Source organism: Periplaneta americana, chromosome 15 (genome assembly GCF_040183065.1).
Source record: "Periplaneta americana isolate PAMFEO1 chromosome 15, P.americana_PAMFEO1_priV1, whole genome shotgun sequence".
Taxonomy (NCBI): domain Eukaryota; kingdom Metazoa; phylum Arthropoda; class Insecta; order Blattodea; family Blattidae; genus Periplaneta; species Periplaneta americana.
The window spans coordinates 107,476,544-107,500,378 of NC_091131.1; positions in this window are offsets into that span (position 1 = coordinate 107,476,544).

Below are 23,835 nucleotides of genomic sequence, written 5' to 3' on the forward strand. Positions count from 1 at the left end.
GGGATTGTATGGTCTTGTGTTCATATTGTCATTTATTATTATCATAACTATTTCAATACCGACATGTTCATGTAAAAGATTCTGTGTCCCATATTGTCATATGTTCTTTTTACTTTAACCATTACTATAACTTCCATATCCTTTGAGTATTTTTAGTTCATTCTTAATTCAGACTAATGTTCCATTACACTAATTTAGTCGATTGAAGATTTGTTGCTGAAATTAGACTAATCCAAAGAAATATTACGAAATGAACGGCTTACTCAGGTTTCTTCTGCCATTGTGGCTCCACTATTACCATTCTGCCATTGCTCTCTGATAGGTGCATTACCGCCTCTGAATAGTCTCTCTGGTTGAAAAGAGACGTTAACTAAGGAATTACCTCTTTATCTAAAAGCGGGCCACGGGTTGAGACGGGATATTTCCTGAGTCAAAGACTGCGATGTTAAACAAAAGTCGATGCTCTCTTGTCCCCTACGCGTGTCTTTCCAGAACTGTCAATATGGAGGGAGTGAAAGAGAAAGAAGGGGCGGGGGTCCTTCGTTTGATCTCAATCACGTCGGAGGGAAGAGATTTATTTTCGAGAGGAAACGTGGGGAGGAGAGACAAAGCAGAGGGTGGCTGCACTGTGCCACACACAAAAGTGTCCGTCTGTCTTAATCACACTTTGCATTGTGCACTTTAATGCTTCCATTCGCGTCACGGTTACGGAATAGTGCGCGATTACTATCAAATCTTGTAGCAGATGTTTTTGGATACAAATACGCATTTTTTCGTTCTCTCACATGGTTCTGACATTTGTTGCGGTGAAACAGCGGACAAACCTCTTGAAACTACTGGGCGGTTTCGTGGACGAAAACAACTGATATATAAAACACCCTATACACATATTAACTGCATTTCTGCACTGCACTTTCGTAATACGTTTCACGCATTGCGTAAAAATTTAGTTTGTCATTTTACAGTGGCATTCCTTTTTGTAATATATATTTTTATTTTCACAAACATTTTTAATATTAACCTGGCTATATCTTTGGATTAAAGATCTAGAACCCCAAGCACCGCTTGCTCCCCCTTCCAAGAATGATACTGGCGTAAAATACAACTCACTTTACTAGGTATAAGAGGGGAGAAAAGTAGTTCATCCATATATGTAAACTTGGAAGTGAAGCAATTTTGAGTTTGATAATTTTCATTAGATTTTTGTTTAATCAAAATACAGCACAGCATTAACATTTAGTGTTTTTACTCACGATTTGAGCTATCCATTCAAGATGCAGTGTATATTGTAGTGTTACAGCACATTAGCGTACAATATAGAGCATGAAGTTAGATTGAAAAATAATCATAACATGAATACTGAAACACATTTTTGAAAATGGTGGCCGTTCATTTCCATACAAGCTTCAGTTCTTTTGTGCATATTATCACACTATAGACCACTGCATCTAATTCCAATTGCCAGTTTCGTCCTTCGTACTAGTAACTCATGTTGAAATAATTCTGTACCTACTCTATAAAAGAGTACCTTACGTACCGTAAATTCAATCTTCACTTCTACCCGACCCGCACACATAAAATTACTCACATATACTATCTACTGTCCGTCCAAGTGGTTATGCCACAGGATCGTAGAAAGGGGGGAAATCACATGACAGTTAATTACTTAACGAGATCCTTTTATTTCAGTTATTTTAAACAGTTGTATAATATTACGTAAACGTCCAATTCCTAACAGAAAAATAATGTTTTCAGAAAAGAGCTAAGACAGCCCAGCTTTTACAGAGGGGCACAGCAGAAGCAGGTGGGGGAAATCGGGATGCGACGTAGGCAAACGGACGACAGTACCTGTGCGAAAATATGATTCAATATTGAAAGCTCTTTCGTCACTGGAAAACGCGAACATATTTCTGGAACGTACTATATTCACTAGCTCAGTACTGCATACGCGGCCTCGGTTCTGTGTGGAGTGCGGTTTGAAGTTTACTAGTAGAGGGGGTGGGAGTGAAGTACATTAAAAAACTCAGGTACAATAAAAATTGAAGTAAAAATAAAATGATGTGTCTGTATAAAAACAACCTATACACATATTAACTACATTTCTGCACTGCACTTTCGTAACACGTTTCACGCATTTCGTAAAAATTTAGTTTGCCAGGTTACAGTGATATTGCTCTTTGTAATCTCTTCTTTACAAACAATATTTGAAAGATATAAACAGTAATATATATATATATATATATATAGTGTAGGCCTATATAATTATATAATATAGATCAATAGTGTATCATACATTGAAATTATAAAAAAAAAAAATACGTTTTCTAAGTTGAACAGAAAGTAGTTATATAAATTTTAGTATGTTACCCCATTCGATTAAAAAATTTCGCGGTTTAAACAACTGTATATATACGGTGAATCTCAGTGAAAGTTTCCGGTGTTTTTGTCGGCCAACAGCTGAATGTATCCCTCTTCTAGCGCCGCTGTTTCCACTAGCGAACTCACTGCGCTTCGCCGGATTAAAACTCAAGTACTTGTTTTGTCAACTGTCCGAATATAGGTCTGAAACTCATAAGGACACCATAAGACATCACTCATAGGGCAACTAAGCCAGGAGTTAATGAGTTAGGGTGGCCAGTTCCTTTCCCCCTTTATTGCATACACGCTGACTAGTAACATATTACACTGATCAGTCTTCAGATGTATGCAAACAAATTGTTCTTCCTGTGACACATATCATGAAGTGAGATGTAGGGCTATTGCCTGATAAATTAATTAACCTTACAAGTTACATAAAATCTTTTCCTAGTCACAAACTATTAGGGAGAACGCGGAAATTCTACTTGAAGCAAGTAAAGCGATAGGGTTGGAAGTAAATCAAGAAAAGACAAAGTATATGATTATGTCTCGTGATCAGAATATTGTACGAAATGAAACTATAAAAATTGGAGATTTATCCTTCGAACAGGTGGAAAAATTCAAATATCTTGGACCAACAGTAACAAATATGCTATAAATGACACTCAGAAGGAAATTAAAAGCAGAATAAATACGGGAAATGCCTGTCATTATTCGGCTGAGAAGCTTTTGTCATCTAGTCTGCTGTCAAAAATCCTGAAAGTTAGAATTTATAAAACAGTTATATTACCGGTTGTTCTGTATGGCTGTGAAACTTTGACTCTCACTTTGAGAGAGGAACAGAGATTAAGGGTGTTTGACAATAAGGTTCTTAGGAAAATATTTGGGGCTAAGAGGGATGAAGTAACAGGAGAATGGAGAAATTTACACAACAAAGTTCTCGATGTTTCGCTGTTCTTGACCATGGATGACCGAATCTTGATCTAAGTTCATCTGCCCACTTTGTCTTCTGTCTTTCAGCGCTGCGTTTGCCAATCCTTGGGGCCCATGTTGAGCCGTGCTCGACATCCTGGTTGTTCACCTAGTACGTCACTTCGCCCGACAGAGGGCTCTTAGACTATATGTCATAGATAGCGCTACGATTTCCTTAATTTTCTTATCCAAATTTTCCTTTTGGCCGGTTGGTTACGTCAGACGAAGAGAGAGGGAAAGCGAGCTTACTTGGCTACGCGCAGTTATATGTAAGATTACTCAGGGGCCGGAGTCCGTATTGACAACATTACTCAGAAGTCGGAGCTAGTACCGATAACATTACTCAGCAGCCAGGCCGCGTACCGACAACTTCATTCAGTCGAATCGACGTGCACTCAGGAAATAGAGCTCGAATTGTATTCTACACTGGTAACTTAAGTTCATCGTGTTAGATTGTTCGAGAATAGTGTATCATTATATTTCACTTGAGTATTTATGGATTATATGAAACCTTGTTTGAAATATATTTTGGGATTTAGTGCGGCAATAAGTTGTATCAGATTTGTTATTATTGGAGTAGGCAAATTTGGGTTGTGATATCATGGTTATTTTTGGTTGTATATGTTTGAGATATTATGGTGGATCGTGTATGGAAATCACTCGCTGATGATACGTCTTGGGTTAAGTAATTGGGATTACGTGAAGTGATGTATTGTGATATGTGAGGTTGTATTGTATTGTTGGATTACCTGATGAGATATAACTTTGATATGTGAGATAGTATTGAAGTTCCAAGGAGGTTTTAATGATAGCGTAGTGATTACGATCTCTTGGCTTACATCGTAATAGACGGTGTAATGAACTAGAATAGTATGGGCCTCGTTATCTATTCTAGTACGTGCTACTCCATTTTGGTTATTATTGGTTTCCACCCCGATATTCAGGAATCGAGTGCATTGACTTTCCGTTGCTATTCAAACCATCATTTGTATTTGAAATTATCGTCGGTTACTTATTATCTATCGTATCTCTCTCTCTCTCTCTCTCTCTCTTGGGCATTGTTTGATTGTAAAGTACAGAGATTATTGTTAGTGCTATTTGCACCGTTTATGTGAGACATATGTGGAATTGGTAATTTATATAGTGATCAGTCGTGTGACAGTCTGTATTGGGTAAATTCTTTGTGTGATACTGAGCCCATGCGTACGTTCAATTTGGTTAATCAGATTTTATGTTATCTGTAATTGAATGGGGCATGTGTTATGAGTTGGCATACTGACTGGGCGTTCATGTTGAGGTTTATATCTAGTTGACTATATATATATATATATATATATATATATATATATATATATATATATATATTTGAGAGAATCTTTCAACGACTAAATGTTTAATAGGTCAGCAACTGATTATTGAGAAATGGGGCTATTAGATTGTATTACGAGTTGTAAGTATGTTCGCCCAGTGTAGGTAAAGTCTCCACGATTCAGTTATTGGTTCACTGGTTATTAAGATTACTTGTAATATTTTCATTCACTTAATTTCATACCTACAAGTTATTTCATTTATCATTCAAGTATATTGTTATCCATTATTTGTTAATTATATCTGTTATATTAATTCACACTATTTATTTATAAAAGTCTTCCACTGCGCACATACAATCATCCAATGTACCATACATCTGGCTAATAACAGTCACTATAAGAAGTAGAGGAGGAGAGGATGATCTTACACTGCCACTCCTCAATGTCGTAAGTATGTATGTCCACCAGTTCTCGTTGAGTCGCATCACGTTTCCTGCCCATTTCTTCTTCAGCTTGTCGGCCGTTTCTGCTGCGTCTTTGAGATGTGTTTGGCTCCTTATATCTTCGTTACATAGTCTGTGTCTGAGTACTTATTGTTAGGTGAGTGTAAATAATCTGGGTCTATAGGAATGTCTGAATAAAGGTTTAACTTAATTGCCAAGGTAAAGTCCTTTAATACAAAATGGGCCACCGGCGTGGCTCAGTCGGTTAAGGCGCTTACCTGCCGGTCTGAAGTTGCGTTCGGGTGCGGGTTCGATCACCGCTTGGGCTGATTACCTGGTTGGGTTTTTTCCGAGGTTTTCCCCAACCGTAATGTGAATGCAAGGTAGTCTATGGCGAATCCTCGGCCTCATCTCGCCAAATATCATCTCGCTATCACCAATCTCATCGACGCTAAATAACCTAGTAGTTGATAGAGCGTCGTTAAATAACCAACTAAAATAAATAAAATACAAAACGTAATATTTAAAATTAATCGACGTTAATTCTAAAACCAGTGTTCTCCAAACAATGTTTTATTTAATCCTTCCTTTTTCACTTTCTTTCCATGCGAGACTTATCAAGAAAGTCTTCTATTTAATTCTGTGAAGAACCGCCAACGAGCTCGGTAGGCTAAGGCGCTTGCCTGACGATCCGGAGTAGCGCTTGGGCGTGGGTTCGACTTCCGCTTGGGCTGATTTTACATGTTTGGGGTTTTTCCGAGGTTTTCCTAACTGTAAGGCAAATGTCAGGTAATCTTTGGCGAATCCTCTGCCTCATCTCGTCAAGTATCATGTCGCTATCCCATCGACGCTAAATAACAGAGTAGTTGATACAGCGTCGTTAAATAACCAAGTAAAAAATTCAGAAAAACAGTCGTAAGACAATAAAAGGTATCATCAGCAACAATGCCTTAGCTGAGCGTCGTGGACTATCAGCTAAGAATGCGACGCCACTGCAGTCCGCCACTGCTAGCGTTCCATGCACTTTTAATTACGAAGAGAACAAACAGGACAAAGTCGAGCTGGAATCATGAACGGTCTGGTCGGGTATGTTTTCCGTACGTGCTTTGCCGAGGTCTGTCTGTTACCGCGTGTCCGTGGGAGACCACGGATCGAAGCCCGGACGCGGCATTCCTGTCCCTTTGGTTTCATTGGTCACAGATCAATAGTCGACCAAATGATATCAGAAAATAATTCCCTTCTCTTGTATGCCATAAACATCACAACGTGTAAACTATGTCATTTGTATTATGAGAACGATTAGTTATATTTGACTTTTAAATTGTGGTTCGCGAATCGCTTGTAGTTGTATGTATTTATTAACACTAAAATTGCGTATACACCCGGTGGCAGTGATATATAATATACAATAAAACCGTTACAATTATACAGGGACATCATTTTATTTTTACTTAAATTTTTATTGTACCTGAGTTTTTTAATGTACTTCACTCCCACCCCTTCTACTAATGAAGTTCCAACTGTCCTCCACACAGAATGAAGGCCGCATATAATAAACACCACTGAGTTAGTGAGTATAGTACGTTGCAGAAATATGTTCGCGTTTTCCAGTGACGAAAGAGCTTTCAATATTGAATCATATTTTCGCACAGGTACTGTCGTCCGTTTGCCTACGTCGCATCCCGATTTCCCCCACCTGCTTCTGCTGTGCCCCTCTGTAAAAGCTGGGCTGTCTTAACTCTTTTCTGAAAACATTATTTTCTGTTAGGAATTGGACGTTTACGTAATATTATACATCTGTTTAAAATAACTGAAATAAAAGGGTCTCGTTAAGTAATTAACTGTCACGAGATTTCCCCCCTTTCTACGATCCTGCGGCATAATCATTTGGACGGACAGTAGATAGCATATGTGAGTAATTTTATCTGTGCGGGTCGGGCAGAAGTGAAGATTGAATTTACGGTACGTAAGGTACTCTTTTATAGAGTAGGTACAGAATTATTTTAACATGAGTTACTAGTACGAAGAACGAAACTGGCAATTGGAATTAGATGCAGTAGTCTATAGTGTGATAATATGCACAAAAGAACTGAAGCTTGTATCGAAATGAACGGCTACTATTTTCAAAAATGTGTTTCAGTATTCATATTATGATTATTTTTCAATTTAACTTCATTCTCTATATTGTACGCTAATGTGCTGTAGACAGTATAATATACACTGCATAATGAATATGTTCGCATGGATAACTCAGTTCGTGAGTAAAAGCACTTATTCTTAATACAGTAGGCCTACTATATTTTGATTAAACAAAAACCTAATGAAAATTATCAAACTCAAAATCGCGATATTTCCTAGTTTACGTAAATGGATGAACTACTTTTCTTCCCTCCTATACCTAGTAGAGTGATTTGTTTGTGTTTTACGCCAGTATCATCGAACTACAGTCGTGGAAGAGGGTAGCAAACTGTGTTTCCGGTTCTCTATAGAGATAGCCAGGTTAATGTTAAAAATGTTAGTAAAAATAAAATGATGTCCCTGTACAATAATTACAGCAATAAAAGAAAAAATAAAATAGACCTAACTTTATTTCTAACTATAAATAAATAGATGCAATAAACCTAGGACTATAAATAAAAACTATTCTATAATAACGCCTAACAATAAGCAAATGTAAACCTAACTTCTTCATATTCGTGGTTGATTTCAGATGCCAGGCAAATAAAGACCATTTCATTGATTCTTCTCACCTGCTTTCGATCCACCACTGTTAGTATGCCTGAGCGTGTTCAAATCCTGGCTGGGACAAGTTACCTGGTTGATGTTTTATGTGTGGTTTTCCCTCAACCCATTAAGAGTAAATTCTGGATAACTGTCGGCACTGGACACTGGGCTCATTTCGCTCGCATTACCACCTTCATCACATTCGGACGCTATATAACCATAGAAGTTGAGAAAACGTCGTAAAAAATCAATTAAAAACTGCTTTCGACTGGACTTATGTTTCAAATTTGTACACCTCTTGTATAATAATTGGGGTTGGTAAATCAATTAATGCGTTGTTGTCAATTTTATTGCTCTGTATTCGGATTTACCGACATTTACCCCGCGTTTTTTCCAGTCATAGGCCGACTAGTCGTACTACATTCAGGGTGCGAATTAACGGGGGGTTGGGGGAGATGGAAAGTTATCCCCCTCTCATAAATTCGTATTAACATCCCTGCCAGGCATAAACTCTATCCCCCTCACAAAATATAATTGTTTTAATTCGAGTATACTTTATAAAGTAAGCAAAAAAAAAATAATATTGATGTATTATCATTACCGACGAGCTGACAACAATAAAAATCTTAGGAATTACACATCTTATCTTAAGCCTGCTCTTGGATATATTATTATTATTATTATTATTATTATTATTATTATTATTATTATTATTATTATTATTATAATCAAAATGCAAGACGAGTAACTCAGCGCGACCAAGCGTTGAGCCGTACAGAATGAGGATAATAATTTTATGTAGGCTATAGTATTCTCTATCTAGGATTCTAAGCCCCCTCATCAGAAATCTTAATTCGCACCCTGACTATATTACGAAAGTCTTAATATACGTCCTCGTTGACTAGATTATCTTACTGTAAAATTCAGACTTACATGAGCTAGTGCGAATACTTCAAGATTTCGTCAAAGAAAGGCGTGGAAGTAAGCTGAAGTAGATGTGAAGTTGCAGTGTAGCATATAGTCTAAATTAATCCTGACTTCTTGCGGCTGGCGACACAGATGCAGGTATCGTTACAGGCGGTAAATCCGTATTCAGCGCTGCACGATCGATGCAAGGTGTACAGCCAACACCTCGGCGTGTGTATGCGAACCCGGGCATGTCTGGTTTGACAAGCATGTTCATACCACAAGCTCGCAGAGTTGACAGGTATGACTTCATATAATACCTTGGATCTACCTAATTTATGAGGAATTCATTACTATTACATTTTGAGTCTCCGTTTATAACATTATTCGTACATAATAATAATAATAATAATAATAATAATAATAATAATAATAATAATAATAATAATAATAAGGTTATGGCAAAGTACTCGTATAACATAGTAGGCCTAATATCAGCAAAAAGAACGAAAGTTATGGTTTTCAGGGCAAAATCTTAGTCCCTTGTAAAATATTTTTAAATGACTCACCACTTGAACAAGTTAGTAAATTTAAATACCTGGGATATAATAAATTTACCACTTCAGATTTAATATTCATACTTGAATTTAATTCAGATTATCTATGGGCCTTCATGACATATATTCGGGATACTGTGACCTTTCTTTACACGAAATGTTATATCGTTTATATAGTTTTCTGGCCTCTTCCTAAACATTTCGCCTAGCGTGTCTGCCTCCAGACCAGCCGGCCCGGGTTCGATTCTCGGCGGGGTCAGAAATTTTCTTGTTAAACTTCTACCTCAGGACTAGGAGAGATGACGGTGCACAACTTCTAATCACCAAATTGTGCACGAATATGCCTGGGTTAAATCTCAAATCTCTCGGCAGTGCATATGAAGGGAAGGCATGTGTCACTGTTGATAGTGATTCGTCCGTCGGATGGGGACGTTAAGCCTGGTGCCCCCTTGGTGATATTTGACAGTAGTAGGCCGGCACCGGGTTTCCCCTTCCTCACTTTCATCATCACTCTCACCCATTCCCTATACTGCATTTACACGAACACTTAACATACACTCACCCTAGTAAACGACATAACTCTTCACAGATACACATCATGCATAACGTGGCCCGCCGAAGTGGTGTGCAATTTGAAAATGGGTCGCAGTCCTGCCATCTATCCGCAGTATGAGGAACCCGAATCACGCAAAGTGAAGTGGTAGGCATTAGACACACACATACACTTTTCTTGAGATTATGATCGAGATTTTAACAAACGGTTATGATAAAGAGCCACAAAACTGTTAAAATAAGTACTGCAAGATGTTATGAGTAAATTACAATAAATTAATATTACGCTGCACACTGACAAAATATAAACATTAAATAATACATCGCAAAGCAAAATTTTCAGATAATCCGATTACGTTTGTGCCCGAAATAATTCGAATTATCGAGATTATTATTATGATTATTGTTATTATCATTATTATTATATTATTATTACTACTACTATTTTGCTTCACATAAAAGTTAGTTGCAATATAATGTGATACATTGGCTTTACCAATAACCAAAAATGTATTTAAAAATAGGCTTAATTACTTTACTAATAGACGGTGGTATATTATACACACTAGTTAAAGGGTGTAATTGATATCTTGTTGTTTGAAGTGTTCTATCAGTGAGGAAGTGTGTTGTGTCAATGAAGTGTGTAATGTCAGTGAAGTCTATTGTGTAAGTGAAGTGTGTTGGTGTCAGTGAAGTGGCTGTGCAAAGTATTCTAACAGTGAATTGGTTAGAAGTGTTAGTGAAATCAGGTAGAATCAATGCAGTGAGTCAGTTGACAGCGAAATAAGTGTAGTGCCGAATGGTACTTATGCAGATATGAACCCGTCAGACTCGTGGGTCTTAGTTCGAGCTTAGGGTTAAGACGCAAATTAGATTTACTTTAAATGTGATTTTAAGTGACCTTGCTTCATTTTAATTTAGGATGCTCATTATTATTATTATTATTATTATTATTATTATTATTATTATTATTATTATTATTATTATATTTATTATTATTATTAATTATTGTTTTTATTAGTTGTGTTTATTATTAATTGCCATTATTGAGTGTAATTAGTTACCACTGCCACCGGGTATATACCCATTTGCAGTGTGAATAAGTACATACATAGACCTAATTATTATTATTATTATTATTATTATTATTATTATTATTATTATTATATGTATGATATTCGACGGCAAGACAGAACTGTAATTAAATCTGCCATGTCCATTGCCAATCGTTGCGATTAGTTAGAGCGCATTCCCTCCCTCTGTAACAAATGAAGGTGTCTCGGTGACAACCGCCCAACGCTGTGAGATATTGTCTCCGAATTCCCATCACGAATTGACACGCAGTTTGACAGAGTACCACGTCACACTAACCTTGTTAACAACATGGCAGACGTGCGTTCTTTTTCATGGTTCTCTATCCATTTGTTGAAAAATTAATCAGATTCGATGCAGCGACTAATTTGAACCCCTCAAGGGCGGTAAATTTGTTACAAAAGAGGACATCTGTTTGAGCTGGCCAGACTGTAGTATTTTGTGTTTTATTTGGCACGGTTCATTAAATTTTCATTTCCGCTAATAGGTGTAAATTAACTGTGTTGCATTTAGGCCTGTACATAATTCCCACAAAGAGATAAAACAGTGAATTGTATTTTGTGTAGGTGTACTCTTCAATCAATATATGATCCTCCTATTGTATACGTTTTATTAAATAAATTTATTCTTCTGGTATGGAAGTTTTACTTCGCATTTTAGGACGAATTTTAATTCAAACAAATATTTTCATGAAACACGTATTAAAGTTTCCTATATTACATTCTTACGGTTACTATAAATAATCTGAAGTATGGATTTTAAACATAAATTAGATACACTGAAATCAATTATTCAATTAAACGGGTGAGTGGAAAAAGGATAACATTCCGAAAATTGAACTGAAATTGCCATTTTGTATATTTTTGCTTAAGCTATCCAATGAATGTAAAAAGGGGAATATTCCAGTCTCATATCATTATTAAAACCAGCATTAAAGTGGAAGAACGATAACTTTCCAGGAATGTTATATTTTTTCTACTCAGTATTTCATAGGCATAAATCCGAGGTCACAGTTTTTTGCCATGTGACAGACCATTTTCAGTCATTAAACGACAAGTTCGAAGATTAGATCGGATTTACTCTCCAAATCAGTATGATGACATCATTCGAAATGCCAGGAACCTCATCCTCCATGTCAAGCAAAGAGACTGCAAAACAATCAGGTACTCAACTTCAAACACGAGTGGCCACAGTATTTCAAGAAAACATGTAAAAATATTCAGAATAAAATCCTGACATTCAGATCAGTAAGTACAGGCAACTTACATTCACTTAGAAGATGAAAGGCTGTGTCGGAGCTTCGGAGTACATTGATGGTTTGCACCAGGGAACATTCAGGTTGAAGGAACAAGATCATGTGGAGCTCCCCAGTACTGCAGCATATAATGGGAAACTTGGAAATGCACTACATATCTGATGGGACAAGTCATTCTGTGAAGACATCCATAAGTATCCAACTTCAAATACAGCAGACCGTGATAAGGATGAGTAAAGACTCACATTATGGTCATCATTGTATAGAGTAAAATCATTTTAAAGTGTTCTTTGTAGTATTAAACATTTCAAATCACAAAAAAACATTATAGTTAATAATTTTATCTGCTGTCAATACATTGAGGAGAAGAAGGATAATATTCCAACATATTTAATTATTAATAATTTTATTAATATTATTAATGTTTCTTAATATTTGTTCACTTGTTGCTTTTTTTAAGATTAATTATTCTATAATCAATTTACCAGCAATTAGATAAATAAATAAATAAATAAATAAATACATTATTAAACAAATAAATATTTGACTCTGAGATTGTTTGAGTGAACACTTAATGACCACAGGGTTGTTTCCGATTTCTGATAACGAATTTGAATGACGTCATGTGCATCAGGAATCACACTGTCAGCTGAATTGCGGCGAGAGGTGACAGACCAGTAGTGAGTGATTTCATAATCAGAGTGCACGGTGTATCACAGTAGCAATGCCCAAGAAAATCGAGCCTTTTTGGGAGGGGTACATAACAACCATTTCCGATGCCAAGTACAGATACGTGAAAATCGTAGGAGCCTGCAAAACACGTGGTTTCGGTAATTCCAATACCTAATAAAACTGGCAAAGCTCGGATGGGATTAATTCCAGAGTGGAAAAAGCAAGCAAATCCACCCCCCGTCACAAGTCGCCGTACCCCACGAGATTATTCAAATTAAATCCATTCGAGCTTTACCAATCTTATTAAGATGCCTTTCTTGGAAATAACGAAACCTCGTTTATTGCAGGCTTCTTTTATTTTCACTTAACTGTACTTGACATCGGAAAGGGTTGTTATGTACCCCTCCCAAAAAGGCTTGATTTTCTTGGGAATTTCTGCTTTGAGTCGCCGTGCACTCTGACTATGAGATCATTCACTACTGGTTTGTCACCTCGCGCCACAGTTCAGCTGTCGTGTGACTCCTGACGCACATGTCATTCAAATTCGTTATCAGAGATCGGAAACAACCCTGTATTTCTACAATTTCTAACAGTAACTTTTCCAATAGAATCCTTAGCTTTTTCTGTAAACTTATTTTTTTGTTTTCCACTCACCAGTTCAATTATTCAATTAGGCATGTTTAAAATATATTCATTCATATCGTCCACACGTTTAATTTCTTTACCACTAAGCGCACTTTCACTATCAGCAACAGCGCTATCGGCTTCCGTCTTGCCGCATGCACGATATTCTCATAAGAATCTCTTGAACAATTACACTTCGTTAATACTAGTCGCTACTGCATTAATATAAACTAATTAAATATGTTTTTATTTTAAACCTTCTATAGAAATTGTGAGGCGCGCAGTTGATACGCAGTTATGGCGCTGACAGCGTGGCAGGAGCTCGCTTTTGACAGAGTCTAAAGGAAGCTATCATGTTCTCTGCTGGTATACTGAACGGCATACTACCTGCTTGTACTGTGGAGGGACTTAAAGATTGTGATCTTTAAGTCCCTCCACAGTACAAGCAGGTATATTCACTTTCTTGCATGGTTACGATGCTCATTAATAGTTCAAGTTCTTTGTTGTATGTTTATAAGATGATTCTCATCTAGTGGTGACGTACGATTATTGAATTGACACAGCCGTAATCTATTTAAACGTTCCACGCATTTATAGAAATTCAGTGAATCTTACTACATCTTATTTCTTTAATGTCTCGTTTTACAACTTTAGAAGTTTTAAGAGGCGATGAATAACAACATGGCAACAATTTAAAAACGGTGAAATTGTGACATAATGAACCGAAGTACTCGGAGAACCTTCTACCACAGCGACATTTTCCACCGTAAAGTTACAGAATCTACCTGGAATGAAATCCCTGTGCCACCGGTAGATCTTGTGATATCTTAGAAATACATATGCAGGTTACAGATTTCAACATCAAGCCACAGAGGTCTCGCGGGTTACCTATGTGAAACCTGGTCTGCCCAAAGCCCCCCTGTACGCTTTCCCACAAACCATAAGCCAAGTCGAGGCTGCAAGCATTTAACGCACGGCGAGATAACGCCAAGAATTGAGCAAGCTGGGCCATATTCCCCCAGCACCTTGCTGTTATTCCGCCTCCACTCCACTGGGACGCAGAGTGCTGCCAACCTCGAGTGACAAAAATTGCATCCGAGTATACAAACCCTCATCCCCTGACACTTACAGCCACCCCCAGTTGTACACAGGGAAGGGTTGTGTCGCAGCCCCCCATGGGAAATAGTCCGAGGCTACCTGACTAGACTGCAACATGGAACAGGTAGGAGGCTGTCCTCCACCCCTAACACACTTGCGCGAGGGTTAAAATGGTTATCTATCTACTGAAAGGAAGCCTGGACCCTTCAAGGTGCTGCCTTTGACAGGCCTAACTCCGTGATATGGGCGGTCAACAAGACACACTGTTTCACAAGCACTGTTCCCAAAAGTGTAATATTTTTGTTGTCATACTAACCTATATATTACACATCCAAGGTGTAAAATAACTTAACAAATAGGAGAATAGGGTAACCAAGGTAAATGGGGTCAAAAAGTAACAAATTCTTATTTTATTGTTAATTTCATAATATATTACACTCATAACATATAATTAGTTACAGCCACATGTAAGTACTACTTCCCCAAAAATGTTTCTTTTTTACTCTAAACTAACTGTCTGTACATGAACTGAAATATTTTACTGCAGTGACCCTTTTTACCTTCTGTATAAGGATAAATGGGATCAGTGTTTAGGGCAAATCGGGTCACAATTTTTCCCTCTATATACATGCACGGAACGTTAAAATCAATATTGAATTGATTTAATTTAACATTTTACACCTTCCACAAACAAACACTGTTTTATTTTCTGCACCAACGAACTATGTTGCAGTGTAGTCCAAAACCACATGCGTACAGTTTCAAAATTCTAGACACAAGTTCATTTTCTTGTTCTGGAGTAAACGTAGTTTGACGGCCTTTACTTTTCAAGTGGTTGACCTGACCACTTTGAAGACGTCGTTGCAGACATGAATGAGGAACTCCTAACAACTCAGCAGCATGACGTTGGCTTCTTCCCTCGCGAAATGCTTTAATAGCCTTGTGCATGTCGTTCTCAGTCCACGAATTTGACGTTTTCCTCTTACATTTAACCATCTCTCACAAAGAATTGAAAATAAATACTTAGTTTGAGTGGACTGATTTGACCCTATTTGTCCGATATTACTGACCCTATTTAACCCAAATTTAGAACTGTTTTGCGCTAGAGGTTGGTAGTACTGAATACTGCTTCGACGAAGGCGTTAATAACCACAATCTCATGCAAATCTAGTCTTTCAGGTAAGGCTCCCTGTAAAGCAGATTTGAATAATTTCAAGGGAAAAATTGTTCCTGGGCCGGGTATCGATCCCGGGACCTCTGGTTGAACGTACCAGCGCTCTGCCAACTGAGCTACCCGGGAACTCCACCCGACACCGTCTCAACCCTTCCCTTTATATCCACACAACTCGCATGGGCTGACGAAACGCCAGAGACCCACATCGAGTGCACACAATCTCTGTGTGACTTGGAATTGTGGTTTTCTGTTAACGTACACAGTGACGTATATATTATGCAAATCTAGTCTTTCAGGTAAGGCTCCCTGTAAAGCAGATTTGAATACTTTCAAGGGAAAAATTGTTCCGGGGCCGGGTATCGATCCCGGGACCTCTGGTTGAACGTACCAGCGCTCTGCCAACTGAGCTACCCGGGAACTCCACCCGACACCGTCTCAACCCTTCCCTTTATATCCACACAACTCGCGTGGGCTGACGAAACGCCAGAGACCCACATCGAGTGCACACAATCTCTGTGTGACTTGGAATTGTGGTTTTCTGTTAACGTACACAATGACGTATATATTATAGATTTGCATTTGTAGAATACTTATTAGTAAATCGTTAGGCCTCGTTATGTGAGCAAAGTACCTGACGAGGAGACTCCTACTTGTTAAATTTAAGTGTACGGAGTATGAAAACAGGAATGAAAAGAAATATAAAATTGTATTCCAAATTCCAAACATCCTTATAATATCAATCATGCTCACAATAACCATCAGGAACAGTATAAATGTTTCACGTAATTATCGGTATTCTATTAATCTCATGTCACTTTCTTTGATTTCCTGGCACAAATGTAATCAATTCGTCCTTTTTCTTTTTCATAGTTTCTTATTGTCTTAATAAATGTTAATGGTTTAATCCTGTCCTTGTATGTGTGTATAAAATATAAAGCGAAAGTATTTGGATGCTGCAAAAAGTCGACTCTGAGATTTTCGCAAAAAAAAAAGGGTGTGGCTGTGCTGGGGACATGGGCGTGAGTTAAATCGAAAGGTCTAGACGAGATCTTTCATTTGGTACCAAAATCAGCTTGCCAGCACATCGGAGTCTCGAGATATACTGTCAGGAAATTTTCCCCCACGCCCAAAATGACCACCAGTCAGCGCGGGCTCTCACCCGCGCTTCGTGCATGCGCAGCATTAATTCAAAGTCATACTGGCATCGTAGTTGTATACCCGGTCGAACGAGACCACATATATTTAATTTGTACTGTTAGTCACGATGTTATAGTATCGGAATGAATCATCCTGCAAACTTTACATCGATATTTCCGTCCTGATATCCCATGTGTCTGTGTGATTTAAAGACTTACTCACGTTAAATCACGTTTTCAACCCTTCTGCTTTTAAAAAAGGGATCTATGGTATGTCACCTGTGTGTACGAGTAGTGTCCAACTTTTAACCCAATGGACGGACTGTTCATATGTTGTATTTATGATTCAGTGAATCGCAATGAAAGAAATAGAAATGAGAGGAGAAAGAATTAAAAGGTACGCGATTGTACGCCCATAACAAGGGAATTGGGCTATAACGAAGAATCTGAGTGAGCTCTAAGCCTGTTGGCCACTTGTCTCAGTCCATTTTTACCATTTCGTTAAAGGAACTTAGAATTTTGACAGGGAAAAGCCGAAAATGAACGTAACCTGATAGCTATCACACGAAGGGGAGGAATGTCGCAAGAACGATCAATTCAATCCAAACCGTAATCCAGCTCGTTATCACCTTTCTTTGATCAGTATTTTCTTTTCTCTTCCTGCCTCCATGGATATCGCTTTCATTCTACTTTCGCCACATAAACACTTGTTTCCCCTTTGTTCACGTGAACGTTGTTGTTTTCGCTTTCTACACGATGCTTGTTTTGATTTTCCTCTCGTGTTTTCACTTTCGTTGAGGGAGTATGAATTGTTTTCCTCTTTCATCACGTCTTCTGTGTTCCACGCATGAGGGTTACTTGCTTTCTCTCCTCCTCGCTTGTTTTTCTAATTCATTTCAGAAAAGCAACTTCTCCTGATGTTTACTACACGAGCTCCGCTTGTTTCACCCTTTCCTCACATGGAAATTCATTGTTCCATATGAACGTGTCTGTTATGATTTATTCATGTAACAATTGTGGGTTTCCTCCTATATGTTTCATAAGCGTCACTTTTCTTTCAGTTTCATATGTTTTTACTTTTTTAAATAAACATATAATTATTGGCTATTCCTATATAATTGCAGGCTATTTACTACTCTCACCGCATTCTCACACAATACTAATCTGTTTCACCTCTAATTGAGGTTGTGGACGACACATCCATTATTATTAGGCAGTACATCTGACTTGATATGTATCAGAGGAAGGACAATATTGTTGCATACATCTCAAGTCTGCTTATTACTAGTCAGTGACGTATGCAATGAAGGGAGAAAGAAACTGGCCATCCTACCGCCATTATTATTGGCTTAGTTACCTCATGAATGATGCGTTATTGGTGTCATGTATGAGGTACTTACCAGTCCTCGGACTATTGATTAAATATACAAAAATTCTTATGTTATACTCTAGTATTAATATTAGTAATGTCACCTTTCCAAATAAAAAAATTGCTTTTAATGATACGATAATTTTCATTCACTTCCTCTCCCCATTACTGGACTAAACTTAGTATCTTTTTAATTACTGGGTCGGTTATTTAAATTAATAATTAACTAGGACGACCAACTTCACAGGAAAACCAAGGCAAGATCTCAGACAATGTAAGTCACTCAGTCGGTCATTCATTCCCTCACTCATCAGTCACTCACGCAACTATTTACTGTCGACAATCATCCAGTGTCAGTCAGTCAGTCAGTTAGTCAGTCAGTGACTCAGTCAATTAGACAGACATTCATTGTCAGTCACAGTCACGGTCAGTCGCTCCGACGTGCACGATCAATCTACCACACATTCACAGTCACTCTGTTAAGATCATTCTCTCCCACAGCCACGGTAAGTCACACAGTCAGTAGCTCACAGAGTAACGATTCGCAGCTCATTTAAGCGGTCAGTCACTCACACAGTCACGGTTAGTCGATCACAGAGTCACGATCCGCAGCTCATTTAGTCGGCTTGTTATTCACACAGTCATCTTAATAGATTTACAATCTATCACCTATTTAATCTTAGCCATTCTACTAACTTTGCAACGATGAATATTCTCAACAAATCATAAGGATATTGGAACTTTATATTTCATTTTTGGTGCCTGATCAGGCATAGTAGGAACATCATTAAGTATATTAATTCGTGCTGAATTTGGACAACCAGGTTCACTAATTAGAGATGATCAAATTTATAATGTCAGTCACTGACACTATCACGGTTAGTCAGTCACAGAGTCACGATCCGCAGCTTACTTAATCGATCAGCCACTCAGTCACAACACACAGCTCATTTAGTCATCAGTCATTCTCACAGTCACGGTCAGTCGGTCACTCAGTCACGGTCAGTAGCTCACAGAGTCACGATCAGCAGCTCATTTAGTCGGTCAATTACACAATCACGATAAGTCACTCACACTCACGGTCAGTCGATCACAGAGTCACAATCCGCAGCTCATTTAGTCGGTCTGTTACTCACACAATTATGATCAGTCACTCACACTGTCACGGTCAGTCGATCACAGAGTCACGATCCGCAGCTCACTTAATCGGTCAGCCACTCAGACAGTCACGATCCGCAGCTCATTTAGTCGGTCAGTCATTCTCACAGTCACGGTCAGTCGGTCACTCAGTCACTGTCAGTAGCTCACAGAGGCACGATCAGCAGCTCATGTAAGCGGTCAGTCACTCAATCTCGCAGTCACGGTCAGTCGGTCACTCAGTCACGATCAGTAGTTCACAGAGGCACGATCAGCAGCTCATGTAAGCGGTCAGTCACTCACACAGTCACGGTCAGTCAATCACATTGCCACGGTCAGTCGGTCACAGAATCGCGATCCAGAGCTCATTTAGTCGGTCAGTCACGGTCAGTAGCTCACAGAGTCGGTCGGTCTCTTGGTCGGTCGGCGAGCCAGTCAGTGGCCCGGTCAGCCCGTCGGTCGCCTGTCATATTTTAATATTAAAAGTTCAGAAAACTGTTTCATTATTTTAGCATTTAAATGTACGAATAAATATAAAAATTATTAATATACATATATGAACATTGCAAGAATAATGCTTTTAAATTTTTTACGAGTAATATACGATCGTAAAAAATCTGTAGTTGACGCACATGAGGATAATAAAATTTTAAGTTGCATATATAACAAAATATTTTCTCCATTTATATATGTAAATTTAATGTTCTGGGTACTTAATTGTTTTCTAACTGTAACAGTTATGAAAAAAGGGGCATACATGAAACATAAATTTTGTAAGCTGAAATAGGTTTTAAAAATATGAATTTTTAACTTGAATAACTAAAAAACCATTTAACTGATTACAATGAAACTTATATGCAAGAAGACTTATAGCAAGGATATGAAGTGTGCAAATGTGAAGCCTCTACCTTAAATATTTTAGAAAATAGAAATTTCACCCATCACCCCCTTAAATTGGACTAAATAAGAAGTTTTTGGGTTGTCTGAACATAATTTGCTTAGACACTCTTGTACAGTGGCGCCAACTTATATGGGCCCGTGGGGCCCAAGCCCACCCAATACTTTATTGTGTCATTATTATTATTATTATTATTATTATTATTATTATTATTATTATTATTATTATTATTATTATTATTATTATTGTTTATGATATTTATTTTAACTTATAACTCAAGTGTTTGAGCCCACTCAATGTTTTCCAAAGTTGGTGCCACTTCTTGTGTATCTAGTAACATAGAAACAATTATCGACAAAAATAGTGTATTGATTTTATCCTAGAGATATAAAAAAAAGACGGCCGTTGAAATCTCCGCAGAGGACCAGGGCTATTAATACAATCTAATGAAAGAGTCTGAAAATTACGGATGCAGTCTATGTGGTTATAGAATAGAGAAACGTAGTTTGAAGTTGTATGTTGACCTATAAAGGATGCCAGACAATCGATGGCCAAAGAGAATGTATGAGTGGACACCAGCTGGGTCTAGAAGCAAAGGATGTCCACAAATAACACGGAATGAAGCAATCATGTATACAATGAACTCGGGAAACCTAACCACAGAGGATGCCCAGGAAAGAGCTTCACGGTGAAGGACAAAAAGTGGTAACTTTTTCTCGCATGTAATCCGTATTTGTGTAAAAATTATTTGATCTTCTTTAAATTCATTATTAAGGCTTTGAATAGAATATAGGAATCAGTTTATTACACACTATTCCCCTAATTTTACAAATTAGTAATTTCTGTATGCTGCTGTCAGTTTTATCTGCTTCACGTTTCCTCGAATAATCTCTTATGTATGTTTTTTTGTACAGTTTCTTGGGATTACAGGGTGATTAACGAGGAAAGGTAAAAAATGTAATACACGATATCTTAGGCCATTTTGAGTGAAAAAGTTCATATGAACATTGGTCCGGTTTCGAACGATGGCGGAGCTAGATGCATTTTTTTGGTAAAACGTCTCGTCCCAATGTGAATCAGACGTTACCATATGCTGTTGATGTGAGATGTGAGACAAGGTCACGGATCGCAATGAATGACGTAACATTGGAATCTGCAATGTGAGCGATGTGGATAAGTTCATTTACCTCACAAATCGGGTGATGGGGCATTACAAATGTTCAATCGTCTGCCCTCATCTGATGTAATGACACAGAACCCGCGCATAACACAGATACACTAACGCTTATCAGTTCACAGCAGTTCAGTCAGCTACCTACACTACATTAGTTATACAGATACAGTTATCGGAAGTGTTGTGTTTTTCAAGATGCCTTATAAATTTTTGACTCCAGAATACGCCGATATTGTGTATGTTTATGGTTTGTGCGATGGAAGTTCCTTGCGTGCCGTCGCTGAATATGAACGAAGCTTTCCGAACAGAAGTGTACCATATCCAAGAGTATTTACTGTCTATTGGGTTGGATGAAAGACTTGATATACCAAAGGAAGGTGGAAACGAGAGAGGCGCTAATCGACCGTATTTTGGATGCTCCACGCCGCATAAAGAACAGCCATGTGCAACTCTCACGAGCGATGAACGCGATTCACACCCGAGCGCAACAGTGCATTGAAGCAGAAGGGGGTACCTTTAAAAATGAGCGAAAACATCGACCCCCACATCTAGAATACTAGGTATTTATGCATACACGAATATAAACTTTAAATTTTTCCGTTATCTGCCTCTAAATGCGAGTTAGTACAATGGAATCCCGGAAGTTTTTGTGAAATCAAAGAGTCATATCTTCGTAACCGTTCGGAAACGGACCCATATTCATATGTACTTTTTGACTCGGAATGACTTCAGAATTCACATCCCAAATTTTTTACCTTTCCTCGTGAATCACTCTGTGTATTATGAGAAACGTCATACTGAATTGAGCAGACTCATCACTGCGATCTTTCAAGATCTACTGCGATAACTCTCAAGCATTCTCAAACCCACACCAGCTGACTATACTAAGGTTCGCTACGTATTCAGGTTTCGAGCAGGTAACCTTACTCGTCCCTAGGACAGCCTCCTCAGTGCGCCAGCCGGCATTCGGAGAATGCTGTGGAATGATGACGCAATGATTTGGAAGCCTAATAGGGAGAAACGGTAGGACCCTGAGAAAAAGCCCAACTGCGACCTTGTCCGCCATAAATGTCATCATGGATTTGTCAATAAAATATTCCAGACCTGACCGGAAACTTCGTATTACAATAATTCTTAACGAGTAAGATTTTTGTTTGATAATTTAAAATCTCCGCATCATGAAGCCCAATTTTCAGCGCTCCCGAATTGCATGAGAGATCGTTCAGTGGAGGTCGAAAAACTAAACATTGAATTGCATGTGGGGATTTTTGAATGCACACTTCAATTAAATGCTGGCGTTCCCGTGGACGTCTCTTAGGAGTTGAGTCTGAAACAGCCTATCAAGCACATACTGTTGGTTCATAAGCATGTCAAATACGTCGCTTCCAGTGGTGTCTTGAATCTTGAAACAGAACAATGTACTCTTAGACAAAGTTTTGTAAAATATGCATATTTAATAAGTCTATACATTCTAATATAATCTTATAACCACAAAATGATCACATTTTGGTTCAACTCCTTATTTTGTTTTCTGAAACACAACCATTTGAGTTACAGTATTTAATAGTAGTAATGGTTGTGGTGGTGGTGGTGGTGGTAGTGGTAGTATTTATTTGTTTAACCTGGTGGAAATAAGGCCGTCAGGCCTTCTCTGCCCCTCTACCAGGAGATTACAACTATGATATGAACAATAAAATTACAATTAACACTAAATTTACAATTACAATTATAATTACAATAAAAATTAAAGTAAGTTACGACAAGATTACCTGATTAATGAAAGCTAGACATTTTATCATAGAAATTAAGAACAAAGAATATTTTTGTATTTACTGAATTACGAATTAAACTTACAATGACAAAAATCTATAGTAATGAAATTACCGGATTGAAATATTTTGTGATAGATTAAGAGAACTATTTACAAGAAACCATGTCTGAACGAGTCTCAATTACTGGCCAAGTGCCTAGTAAGTTTGCGTTTGAATTCAATTTTATTTCGACAGTCCCTGATGCCAGCAGGTAAAGAATTCCAGAGTCTTGGCAGGGCTATTGTGAAAGAGGGTGAGTATGAGGAGGTGCGATGGGATGGTATTGTTAGTATTGTTTCATGGCGAGAGCGTGTGTTCAGATTGTGGTGGGAAGAAAGGTAAGTGAAGCGAGACGACAGGTACGATGGAATAGAATTTACGCACACATACCTCCATATATTTGACATCGTTTATTTCAGTTGAATATGCATAATTATAAAAAAATTGTGACTTTACATGTATCATTAAGTGTTTTCATAGTTTTTAACTCCTTAACATTTATTGTATATTTTAATATGCTTTCCCTCACCATGTATTGTAATACGTTGTTTTTTTCTTTAGACACCGTCAACC